Source organism: Loxodonta africana, chromosome 18, assembly GCF_030014295.1.
Source record: "Loxodonta africana isolate mLoxAfr1 chromosome 18, mLoxAfr1.hap2, whole genome shotgun sequence".
Lineage (NCBI taxonomy): Eukaryota > Metazoa > Chordata > Mammalia > Proboscidea > Elephantidae > Loxodonta > Loxodonta africana.
Genome location: NC_087359.1, coordinates 71,890,636 through 71,903,314, shown reverse-complemented (window position 1 = coordinate 71,903,314; position 12,679 = coordinate 71,890,636). Strand labels below are relative to the sequence as shown.

The 12,679-nt window shown below is 51.2% G+C and overlaps 1 protein-coding gene across 1 annotated transcript in view; it reads right to left on the bottom strand.

Moving 5' to 3' along the window:
* NTN1 (netrin 1) overlaps positions 1-12,679 on the bottom strand; it is a 232,386-nt gene that overhangs the window by 71,204 nt on the left and 148,503 nt on the right. The gene's annotated exons all lie outside the window — the stretch shown is intronic.

The following is a 12,679-nucleotide window of genomic DNA, read 5'->3' as shown; positions in this document are numbered from 1 at the left end:
GTGGACTTTAGTCTCCGACCTTTTGGTTAGCACCCAAGTGTGTTCACTGTTTTCACCACCCAGGGACTCCGATCTTTTCCTAAGGCCTCTTAAATCTGTCCCCATGACAGGAAAGGTGACTGAGCATGGGGGACATCTCTAGGCTGGCCGTTTGAAAGCAGAGGGCCACAGCTGTCCCAGGCCACTTGACATGGGCGTGGACACTGGGCGGATGTGGACTCCGAGGCTCGGGCCTGCTGACCTCCTTTGGCATGCTTCGCGAGCCTGCTGGTAAATCCTAAAATTCATGCCAAAACGCTCTCCCTTTGGTGCTGATGGGACACAGCTGTGCATCAGTAATTTCTGGCTCCTCGGACTTGGCTGATGGAGCCCTGGTGGTGCAGTGGTTAAAACTGCTCAGCTGCTAACCGGAAGGTCAGCAGTTTGAACCCACCAGCTGCTCTATGGGAGAAAGATGTGGCAGTCTGCTTCCGCAAAGATTTACTGCCTTGAAAACCCTATGGGGCAGTTCTACTCTGTCCCATAGGGTCATAATGAGTCGGAATTGACTTGATGGCAGTGCCTTTGGGTTGGACTTGGCTGAAGGGGGGTCACTAAAGGTTGCTCGGTCACTGAAGGTGTAGGACCAAGTCATACACGGGCGCCACCTTGGCCCTGTTGTCCCTCTTGGCAGGAACTGACCCAGAGCAGAATGTGGGTACAGCTTGGGGGGCATGCCATTGTTCTCACACACTACCCCCCTCCCAGCGGTGGCGACTGGCTCAGCTGCTGGTGAGGCACTGGGGCTAGCTGAGGTCTGCTGGGGCTGAGGGCCACCCCCAGTGATGACAGAGCGGCTGTGGCTGCGTACTTCTTAGGGGCCCATCCTTTGATTAAATGTGAGGAGGTGCCAATCCTTTTCCGAAGATTCTATAATAATCTGAACAGTAGCCCCTTGTTGTTGTGAGCTGCCACAGAGTCAGCCTGGACTCATGGCAACCCCAAGCATAACAGAACACTGCCTGGTCTTGTGCCATCCCATGACTGGCTGTGGATCAGATCATTGTGACCCATGTGGTTTTCACAGGCTGATTTTTGGAAGTGGATTGCAGGTCTTTCTTCCTAGTTCATCTTAGTCTGGAAGTTCCACTGAAGCCTGGTCAGCATCATAGTAACACACAAGCCTCCAGTAATAGACGGACGGTGGCCGTACATGACTAGCCTTGGCTGGGAATTGAACCTGGGTCTCCTGCATGGAAGGTGAGAATTCTACCACTAAACCACCAATGCCCCCTCTTACCTTGGTCTAAAAGAGGTGGCAAGTTGACTTGTTCCTCCATGCCAGCATATCATTGTTCCAGAAAAAGAAGCCATCAGAGTCCCAAAGGGTGGGTGGGTGGAGCCTCAAAAGGGTACTTGGGTCTTCTGCAGTGCAGTGTGACAGAAAACCCACCAACTTCATTTTGCCAGAGGCAGAGCATTCATCTAGCAAGTGTACTACCGCCCATATATTTGTAAACCGCCTTAGGGCAGCCATACTCTCACAAAAGGCATCTCTTCTGATCCTCCTAACAGCTGATGAAATTAGCATGACTCCACAGACGAGAAAGCCAAGGACTAGTGAGGAAAACCATAGGCTGAAGGGGTGGGGAGTGCAGAGATGGAAAGAGCCTGGACCTCGGAGGGCCTCCCAAGGCTCCTTATCCAGTCTGCCTGCCCGCCCACCTCTATACTTTTTGTTCTGCCAGGAAAAATAAGCTCTTACTTGTTTAAAGCATGCTAGGTGGGTTTTCTGTTTCTTGCAGCCAAATGCAATCCTAACATATATATGCGTTAAACTCATCCTCAATTCCTAGCAAAATGACCCAAAGTAAGGATGTTTCCCAAACACTTGTTGTTAGGGATGGCCCAAATTATACCCTCTGTGCAAAGAAGGGTGAGTTCAAGGGGTGGAGGGAGTGGACAGAAGGTAATGCCTCATAGTGAGTTCCTCTACCACCTTGGAGAAGGGAATCTGCCTAGCAACGTCAAAAAAGAGTCCACGCCCAGTGGTTACCAAGGAAGCCCCAAACCCTGACCCCTCGGAAGGAGAAAACCAAAGGCATTCCATCCGGGTGCATCCCAAAACACACAAAGACACAGAGTCACAACACACATACATTCCGACAAACTCACACACCACACAGTCAGACTTGTGCATGCACGCACACACACACACACACACACACACACACACACAGGTTCACAGAGAGCCACAGTGGGCAGGGTTGCCGAGAGGTGGGGCTGAGCCAGGGAGAATGTAGGATGAGGTGAGGCCTTTTCCTCTGCCGGGGTGTATGGTGAAGAGACAAAGAAAGCCTTCCTAATTCTTCTGAGAATACGCTCCAGGTCAGAGCGACTTCTGCCAGAGGAAGGGCCTTTGGTGACTCCCATTTCCCTGGAAGTCAGCCATTTTCTTCAGAGGGGTCAGTCCTTTCCACGGAGGTCACTCCTGGGTGGATGGAGCAGGCTGCACCTGGGCCTGGGAAACAGGCTACCCGAGCCTTTTCCATAAAGAGCAAGGTGAGAGCAGATGGAAGCCTTAGGTCCCTGAGAACTAGGCAGAATTAGGCTTCTCACAAACGCAGCCAGCTGGAGGCCTTCCCGATGAGGAGGAGAACCCAGACTGTCCTTACTCTGGGTCATCAGACAGAGACACACAGCTAGGAGACCCAAATGGTTTCAGATGGGGGTCAGGAAAGCCAGGCCTGGCCTCTGCTCTGCCAGTAATTCACCATGGGACCTGGATTAGTGCCTTCCCTTCTCTGGACCATGGGTGGCTCATCTGTAAGGAGAGGTCTATGCTCACTCAGGTCACTTCCAATCCATCAGTCTATGGTTTGCTTCCATATTGGCTCCAAAGGAACCAGGGTGGTGGCCTGCCCCCTGGACCATCGCCCCCACTTCCACTGTTCATTTTCGTGTCCTAGCCGAGGGGACAGGGAAACTAACTGTGCTGCAGGGCACATGAGGCCTTTGGCACACACCTACCGGTGGCCCTGTCCTGACACCGTGACCTGCCCTCATTGTGCCAAAATCTTTTTGTTGAGACTTGGTTTGCCAGTGAAGAAAAGCACATCCCAGGACTTCCAAGAGCCCCGGCAAAGCTAACCTAGACACGTATTAAACCAAAACACCAAACCCATTGCCGACAAATTGATTCCAACTCGTGGTGACCCAGTGTGTTGCAGAGTAGAACTGCCCCATAGAGTTTTCACGGCTGTGACTTTTCAGAAGCAGATTGCCAGGCCTGTCTTCCGAGGTGCCTCTGAGTGAGTTTGAACTGCCAATCCTTCAGTTGTCAGTCAAGTGCTTAACTGTCTGCACTACCCAGGGACTCCAAAAGTACATTAGAAAACCTAAAAAAACAAAAACAAAAAACCAGTTGCCGTTGAGTTGATCCCAACTCATGGCAACTCCATGCATGTCAGAATAGAACTGTGCTCCACAGGGTTTTCAATGGCTGACTTTTGGAAGTAGATCATCAGGCCTTTCTTCTAAGGTATCTCTGGGTGGACGAAAACCTCCCGCCTCTCAGTTAGCGGTAGAGCACGGTAAAACTTTGCACCAGTTGCCTTTTCTAGAATGTCTTAGAGATGGAACTGTACAGTGAGCAGTTCTGTATGACTGGTTCCTTCCACTGAGCACATGTATTTGAGATTCACCCACATTGTTGGGTGCCTCAACAGTTCATTCATCTTTATTGCTGAGTAATGTTCCAGTGTATGGATAGACCACACTTTGTTCATCCGTTCACCTGCTGATGGACATTTCTGTTGTTTCCAGTTTCTGGACACTATGAATAATGTTACTACAAACACTGGTAATTCAGGTTTTGTCATGAACATAAATTTCCATTTCCCTGGGGTAAGTACCTAGAAGTGGGATTGCTGGGTTACATGGTAAGTATATATTTAACGTCATAAGAAACTGTGAAATGGTCCTCCAGAGCGTTTGTACCATTTTGCACTCCCACCAGCAGTGTAAGAGAGCTCCAGTTTTTCCATATCCTCGCCAGCTCTTGGAATTGTCAACACTTTTTATTTTACACATTCTTATGCGGTGTGTTGGTATCTTACTATGGTTTTAATTTGTATTTCCCTAAGGACAAATGATGTTTCATATATTTTTTTGCTATCCATATACTTTGGGTGAAGTGTCTGGTCAAGTATTTTGCCCATTTCTAATTGTTTGTTTTCTTATTGTTGAATCTCGAGAGTTCTTTATATATTCTGGAGCCTCTGGGTGATACAAACGGCTAATGCGCCGGGCTGCTAACCAACAGGTTAGAGGTTCGAGTCCACCCAGCGGTGCCTTGGACGATAGGCCCCGCCTGAACGAAATCAGCAATTGAAAACCCTATGGAGCACAGTTTTACTCTGACACACGTGGGGTCGCCATGAATCACAATCAACTCCACAGCAAATGGTTTATATATTCTGGATTCAAGTCTTTTGTCCAACATAGGATTTGCAAAAATTTTCTCCCCATCTGTGGTTTGTCTTACAGAAGGGGCTTCTTGCAAAGTAAGCCAGACAATGCCATTCATGTCACCCCTGTCCTTAAAGACCCCCAGCGGCTTCCAGTGGTCTTAGAATAGAACCCCACTTCCTCTCCAGGCTCCAGTGAGCTGACCCTGCCCTCTCTCCACCTTCAGACACCCGCTCCCTCCTTCGCATCCCTTCAGACCAAGGGCCCACCAGGACCTTCTGCCTCCAGGCTTTCCCATTTGTCTTTCCCTCTGCCTGGACTGTTCTTCCCTCAGCTTCCTCACAACTGTTCGGTGCTCACACTCCAGCTCTGACTTCAGGCGTCCTTTCCTCAGAGAGGCCCTCCTAGACCCCCTCACAGAGACTATTGCCACCCTGTTTATTTCCTTCATGTAACTCACCACAATCTATAATTATCTTCTTGTTGTTTTCTTCTTTATTGTCAACCCTCCACCAGTAAGCAAGCTCCAAGGGAGTACGTCTGTTTTAGTCACCGCTGTAGCCCCAGCGCCTAGCATACAGTAGGTGCTCAGTATTTGCTGACTCCATAAGCAAATGGTCTCTATCAGTTCAGACATAATTCAGGGCAGATCTGCTGCCCTTCCCGTGGGGAAAAGCCATTTCAGTTACGCCGTGCATCTGGAGGAAGGAAGTGAGGGGGCAGGAGGAGAGAGAACCCCTCATATCCTAGATCATCTGCAACCTCCACCGTGGCCGCTCTCTGCTCTTCCATCCTCCACGCTAATGAGGGAGCCGGGATAAGCTAAATCCACAGGTAATCCACAGACTTGGTGGCAGCTGTCCGTGTCAACCTCCTCCGCAGCTATGCTTTCTTTCCCCAGCAGTCGCTAACGAGGCACAAAAGAATAAACGTTTCAAGTTGCTCGACCTTTCCTTTCCCCTGCCACTTTCAGATCAAGGTGCAGACAGCAGGAAGTGAAGGGGGAGGGGAGCCCGTAATCCCAAACTGGGTTATTTGACCCTCAGTGATCTAGTTAACGAGAGTCTTCCTGCACCTGTTTCACAGCTGAGGCGTAAGGCACAGGTTGTACAGATGGTTCCCATAGTCGGACTGTGAGTGTGTGTGTCTGTGTGCGGGATTATGTGTGTGCCTGTGTGTGGAGGGATGTCTGTGTGTGCCTGTGTGTGGAGGGATGTGTGTGTGTGCCTGTGTGTGGAGGGATGTGTGTGTGTGCCTGTGTGTGGAGGGATGTGTGTGTGTGCCTGTGTGTGGAGGGATATGTGTGTGTGTGTCTGTGGGGGGGTTGTGTGGGGGGAAGACACTTGTGCGTCTGTGTGTGGTGTATGTCTTTATGTCTGTGTATATCTACATGCGTGGTGTGTTTGTGTGTCTGTGCATGTGAGTGGTGTGTCTGTATGTCTGTATGTATGTATATGTATGATGTGTCTTTGTGTGTACATGCATGTGTGTCATCCAGCTTCTAGCCCCAGGCTGGTCAGGGAGCCTCCTCAGAATGGTGTCTGGCTGCGCAGCTACCCTGCCACCTGTCCCCCCCTCTGCCTGGGCCTGCAGGAGCAGCTGCAGGGCACTCGTCTCTGCCATCAGACTCCTTCGTCATTTGTGCTCTCAAAGCGTGTAAATCCTTTACCGGGACAGTGCAACGGTGTTAGGGCAAATCCCTGGGGCCCTGCCTGCTCCCGTGGGAATCGCGTCAAAGTGCGCCCCAGGACTGAGCCCTTCAGTGAGGGGGCCAGGTGGCAGTTCTCCCAGCACCAGAATTGCCTGCATTGTGTGTGTACGCTGGCAGTCAATGGTAGACTTGAGAGTTATTGTATTGTTCTTTATCTGAACAAGTAGGAATAGCCGTCCACATTCAGGGAGTGCATGCTATGACAGACACCCAGAAACTTCTCCTACGCCATCTCATTTAATCAGCACGGTAACCGTAGGAGGCAGGAGGATCTACTATCACCCCCAGTTTCAGATGCGAAAACCGAGGCTCCCAGGAATAAGTCACTTGCCCGGGGTGGAACTTAAACTCTTTCTGAGTAAGTTCAAGGTCCATGCTTTTAAAAGTTATTCACCCTGAGTCTGTTCACTGGGGCTGAGGTGCTGCCTTCCCTTACGTTACCAGTTCCCAAGTGAAACGCCCTCAGCGCTCTGGTGCTGAGCCTGGGGCCCCATTCGCTGGGGGTGGCTCAAAGACCAGGGGCCTCTTCTCTCCAGTGCAAGGGACCCCTGGGATCCTCTGGGAATGTCCATGTGGAATCTAGGGGATGAGAGAGGACCCAATAGGCAGGAAGACTGACACCCACGGCGGGGAAGGCACTGGCCACGGGTGAGCTGCAGGGCTGGTCCTGGGAGATTCTGATTCAGAGTGGTGACCACGTGGGCTGAGTCTCCAGATCAGGGACTGTCATCATTTGTAAAGACCACGGGACAATACCACCTCCACCTGATTTCCCGTTCCCCAGCTTTTCCGAGTTATTGGACCACACACTTCACTGCTACAAGAAACAATCACGTTGTACCAGGGACTCAGAGAATTTGGAGAATTTTAAAAGAGCATGCAGAACACGGAGTGTCAAAGCTGGAAGGGAGGCAGAGATCGTAAATCCAGATACAATTTTATACATAAGGAGACTGAGGTCCAGGGAGGTCACATGGCTTCTCCAATGCCCTACAGGCTTTAAACATGGAGTCAAATGTGGAGACCAGGGTACTGACTCCCACATTCCCTAGGCAACAGGCAATAGATGCCCCAGCACAGGCGACAGCTGGAGTTGTGCTCTTTCGTTGACTGCAGGACCTGAGGCACTGCTTTCTCTTCCACGGGTGCTGGTCTTAGTCACACCCTAACGGAGTCCACCCCTGAGGTCATGGTCTCTGTCCTCTAAGCTGGGAGCCATACGAGCCACTGCGTACCTTCCTGCTTAAGATGACCAGCCCCTTTCTCTAGAGCTCCAGAAAGTTATGAAGAAATGGAAAAGTGGCAAGGGCCTCACAATGTGAAAGGCCACTGCTGAGGTTCTGAGGCCTTTCCAGGCTGTGTGGACACTACCTTGGAGTCAGGAAGGCCAAGAGGGGGGTCTCAGGTACTTGACTGTGCTATACCTAAACCCTCAACTGATCGAATCTGCACACGCATACACACACACAGGCACACCCCATACCTGCAGGCATACACACCACACGTGTGCTCACGCTCACATGCACACACGCGTACACATACATGGATAAACATACACGCACGTGTACACGAGTGTGCACACTACACATACATGTACATACACACCATATGTGCACACACGCATGTGTACACATGTACACTCACATGCGCACACTACACACACATGCATGCACACACGTGCACACACGTGTACGCATGCACACACTACACATACGTGCACACACACACTCGCACACAATCTGGCAGCAGTGAACCCTGATCCCAGGCCCTGATTTGGACACTGTAACACATATCAGGCCGCACTAGCGAAGCTCCCAGCCCTGCCGAGCAAGACTTGAAATTGTAAATACCCTGGTTTTCATCAACAGAGTCATAAAAACATTTAAATCCATTGCTAATAAATCTCTCCCCTCAAATCTCTTCCCTTTACCACCAGCACCAAGAGCAACTCAACATCCACATTTCTTATTCTTCAACTACAGTGATTCTCAACTTGGCTACACAACAGAATTAGCTGCGGAGTTTTTAAAATTCCCAACGCTCAGGTCTCACCTGGACTACGAATTAACCAGGGGGTGGGGACAGGAAGGGGGACCAGGCACCGGTATTTGTAAATCTCCACAGCCAAGGTCGACAGCCACGGCACAAGTCAGAGACAAATGCGCTGACTGTGCCAGGAGGTGAAGGTCAAGACTGCCAGAATGAGCAAGGCGTGGGGAGCTGCCACCACAGTTCAGGGAGCCAGAGGAGGCTAGGCTAGGGCTCACTTCCTCCCCAACCCAGCCCTTGGCAGACCGGCCAGAACTAAAGGCAGGAGAGGAGCTGTAAACACACACTGGCAAAGACAGAGACAACGATCCATGCTTCTGCTACTGACTGTGTCTTCTTGGGACTTGGGCATCTTTTTAGTGGCCTTCATTCTGCTCTGTTAACTGTCGACGTGAAGGGGGCAGGGCAGGGCCTGCGAGAAGCAGGCTGCTCAGTGGGACGGAACGTGAGCCCTTTGTACAGCGGTACTGGATGCGGTGGTTCATTTCTTCATTCTCATCGCAATTCGGCTCACGGGAGACTCCTGGAATGTCTTTATCCATCACAGATGGTTTGGGAGGATGATAAATTAATATGGCTATCAATGGAGACATGGCTGAAATGGTTAAATGGCCACGTCTTCAATGGCGGCTTTAAAGAGAAAGAGCCTCCAAAGTCCATAAAGAAGACAAATGGTAAACAAAACCTTCTCTCTTTTGACAGATTCCAGGACGAGTATCATTCACAAACCATTCTGCGGAGAAAAGGAAGAATTCCTCCCCTCTGACTCGGTATAGGAGGACAGCCCACACCATAATGAGGCCTTCCCAGCGCTGTGAAATCGTGCTGAATAGCCGGAGAGTGCAGCCGCCTGTTCCCTGGGCATGTTTATCACGGCCCTTTGTATGCACCAGCACCGCCAGCCTGGCTTGGGTATAAACTAGGGGAGGCAAGAAAGAACCAAACAAATTTGTTGCTATGAAACGTCCCAACTGAGGGCCTGTATAATAATATTTGGACCAAACGCCCTTGCTCAGAGCTGTTCTTGTCCAGGCCCGGCCCGGCTCTAAACTTATCAAGGTCCTGAACCAGCCAATTGCCAGCACTGAATGGGTGGCCTCAGCCCCCACCCTGGCCTCCCAGGCCCTGGGAAGTTAAGAGGTAAAGAGGGCCCAAGACTGTTCCCAAGCATCCTCAGGTCAACCGCCAACTTGGGAGTCCAGGGCCCCTGCCAGTCACCCCAGTTCCCCCGTGTAATTTTTCTAAAACAGAGCAAAGTGGTGCAGCTTTCACTTGAGGCCCCAAATAGGGCCCCCTGGGACAACCCAAGGGGGCTCAGGCCTGGGCTTGCTCCATTCCCATAAGATTTGGAAGGCTCTGAGAAAAAAACACCTTTACATTGGAGACCGAGATGATGGGGCCAAAGTCTTCCACCAAAGGAGCCATTTCCTTAAGCCAGAGGTCCTGGAAGGATAAGGTAGAGGACCCTGTGATGGAGCGTGATGGACAAGCCCCGTGTGAAGATCTCAAGGGAACACAGCCCCCTGCTGGAGCCGGAACTGCTCCAAAGCTGTTCCAGTCAAGATCTCAAAGTCTCTCATTTTGGCAGGGGCTGTCCCCTGGGGGAACTTGGGATCCAAAGTCCCCATATCCCCCAAGGTGGTGACGTCAGAACAAGGACAATCTGTAACTTTCAGGAGACGCCTTTCTTCACCAATCAAATGGCAGGACTTTTCAGGTCGTGTTTTTTTCTCAACAATTACATAGCAGGATCTTTTAGGCAGTGTCTTTTCTCACCAATCCTGTGGGTAGGGCCTTTCCAGGAATCCTTTTTCTCACCCAGTCTGTGGTAGGACTGATCAGATGGTGCTTTCCTTCACCCACCAGGTGCCAGGGCCCTGGAAAGCATGTCCAGTCAGGTAATATTCAGGGTCTCACCTTTTCCTACATTTCCTCAACAGGGATGCAGGTAGGTCCTTCTAGAAAAATCCATCTTTAGGTTCTCCTCTCTTGCGGGTTCTTCTCCCAGCATTCTCGCCAAAGCTGGGGCAGCTGCTGTCCAGGGGCTGGGAAGGAAGACCCAGCCACCTAGGCTGGCTACAGCAGTGGAAAGAATAAAACAAGACCACATTCTCCTCTGCCCACATCTGTTCCTCTTGGAACCAGCAAAAGAGCAGGACATTTCCAAGCCACCAACCAAGTGAGCAGGGCCCTGTGGTTTCCCAGCATCTCCCACACCAAATAGTGAGAGGCAGCACTTCTCCCTTGCTCTTCGTCCCAGCGACAGAGGAGAGGGTGGGGGGCAGACGGCCCAATGACCCAGGCCCTGCTCATTCCTGCCTCTCAGGAGACATGCTTTGCTGGCACAGCAGGAGATAACCGGTGCCCTCCCATGTGGAATCCAGCAGCAGCTCAGAACATCTCACCCCTGGGCACAGGGCAACCCACCTCTGCACAGCAGCCTCTGTTGATTAAAATTTCTTGGCCAATCCCCCCTGAAATCTATGTGCAGGCCAGTTGCTGACAAGACCGCAGCCTCAATTTTTTCTGTAAAGAAGAGGCAACAGACACTTTGGGCCCAGGCAAAGGAGCTGGAGGTGTTCCAGTTTCATCTGTAAAAACCCCAAACCTTCTGCCCTCTTCCTGCATGACTTTGGTCCCTTTGGCGGCACCACCTTCCTGTTCTCTGCTCAGTTTCCCGGGGGAATTCTCGCCAGGCTCGGTTGTTCTCTGACATGGAAGTGTCCAGCTACCTTGATGCTCAAATTTCTCTTGGCATCCAGCAGAGGTAGAGGCAAGTCCACAGAGGTAGAAGGGGAGCTTGCTAGCCTTCTGGGAGCCACTCTACTCATCACCATTCATTTTGAATTGCAGGGATTTCTCCTGGAGGAGACAGATGGGGAATCTGGGTTTATTGGGAAAAGTGTCCCAAGAAGCAGGCGGCTACTTGAGTGGGCGACCTGTGCGGTTGCATGGGAACCTAAGCTCAGAAAGGCCTGCACGTGTTTTATCTTGAAATTCTTAATAATTTTTGCACTGAGCCCCACAAAATATGTAATCGGTCCTGTACACAAGTGCCCTTCCTCTGGGGGATTTCTTGTTAAGAAGATGACACTTTGCTTCCTCCAAAGGCTCAGCAGTGGCCACGAAGGGTTTCTCTGCTGCAGCTCATTGCTGTTGTTGTTATTAGCTGTGGTCGAGTTGGCCCCTGAGCATGGCGACCCTGTGCATAACAAAACAAAACGCTGCCCAAACCTGCACCATCTTCATGATCCTTGGCATGTCTGAAGTCCACTGCAGCTGCCACTGTGCAGTGCCTTCCACCCTAGGGGGCTCACCTTCCAGCACGATATCGGACAATAATCTGTTGTGATCCACAGGGTTTTCATTGGCTAATTTTCAAAAGTAGATCACCAGGCCTTTCCAGTCTTAGTCTGGAAACTCTGATGAAACCTGTTCAGCATCATAGCAACACACAAGCTCCCAATGACAGACGGGCGGTGGGTGCGCATGAGGTACCTTGGCCAGGAATCAAACCTGGTCTCCCACCTGCAAGGCAAGAATTCTGCCACTCAACACCTGGGCCTAATTCTGTAACGGCAGGGGTCCCTCCTGTATCAGGGTGCACCCTGGTCCAAGTCAGGACCCCTTCTTCCCCATCCATGCTGGGTTGTGGCCTAAGAACTCTCTGAGACAAATACCATCTTGGGAAGCCGTGCTCACAGCAGGCCCTGGCCCTCGGCACAACATTTTGGACCAGGAAAGCCCTGGTTCCTCACATTTTCAAAAGCTGATGTGGGAATTCCAGGTCCCACTTCTCACACTCTCCCAAAATCATAAAAACCAAACCCACTGCCACTGAGTTGACTGCAACTCATGGCGACCGCATGTGTTACAGAGTAGAACTGTTCCATAGGATAGTCTTCGCCGAAATCTTTACAGAAGCAGGTCGCCAGGCCTTTCTTCTGTGGCGCTGCCGGGTGGCTGTGAACCGCCAAGTTTAGGTTCGTAGTCGAGCCCAAACCGTTTGCGCCACCCAGGCACCTTCCTCACCCCCAACATCACCTAACTCCCTGGCATTCCGTCAGCTCCTCTGAGTCATCCAACCATTGCTTTGGTTTTGTTGGTGGCAGAAAAACAAACAGCAGAACGTTAAAACATTAGTGCTTACTTCAGTGAACGAAAATGGTCTCCTGTCTCTTTTAATTTTTTGTCCCAAGAAGTAAACCTATTTGCAGATGGATTAAATGTTCCTTCTGCCACCCTGCCCCCTGAAGCTGCCGACCTGCTGCAACTGTATGTGTCTGTGTGTGTGTCTGGGGGGGAAAGGGGGGGCCACACATCCAAAGAAGTACGTCTGCGTGGGTTTGGTAAAAGAGAGTCCTTTGTCCCGACACTAAGCCTGGTGAACATGACTCCGGCTGCTCTGGTATGCGGCACACCTGTGCGGATGAGAAGCCCATAGGGGGAGGGGAGGTGTCGCAGGGGCCC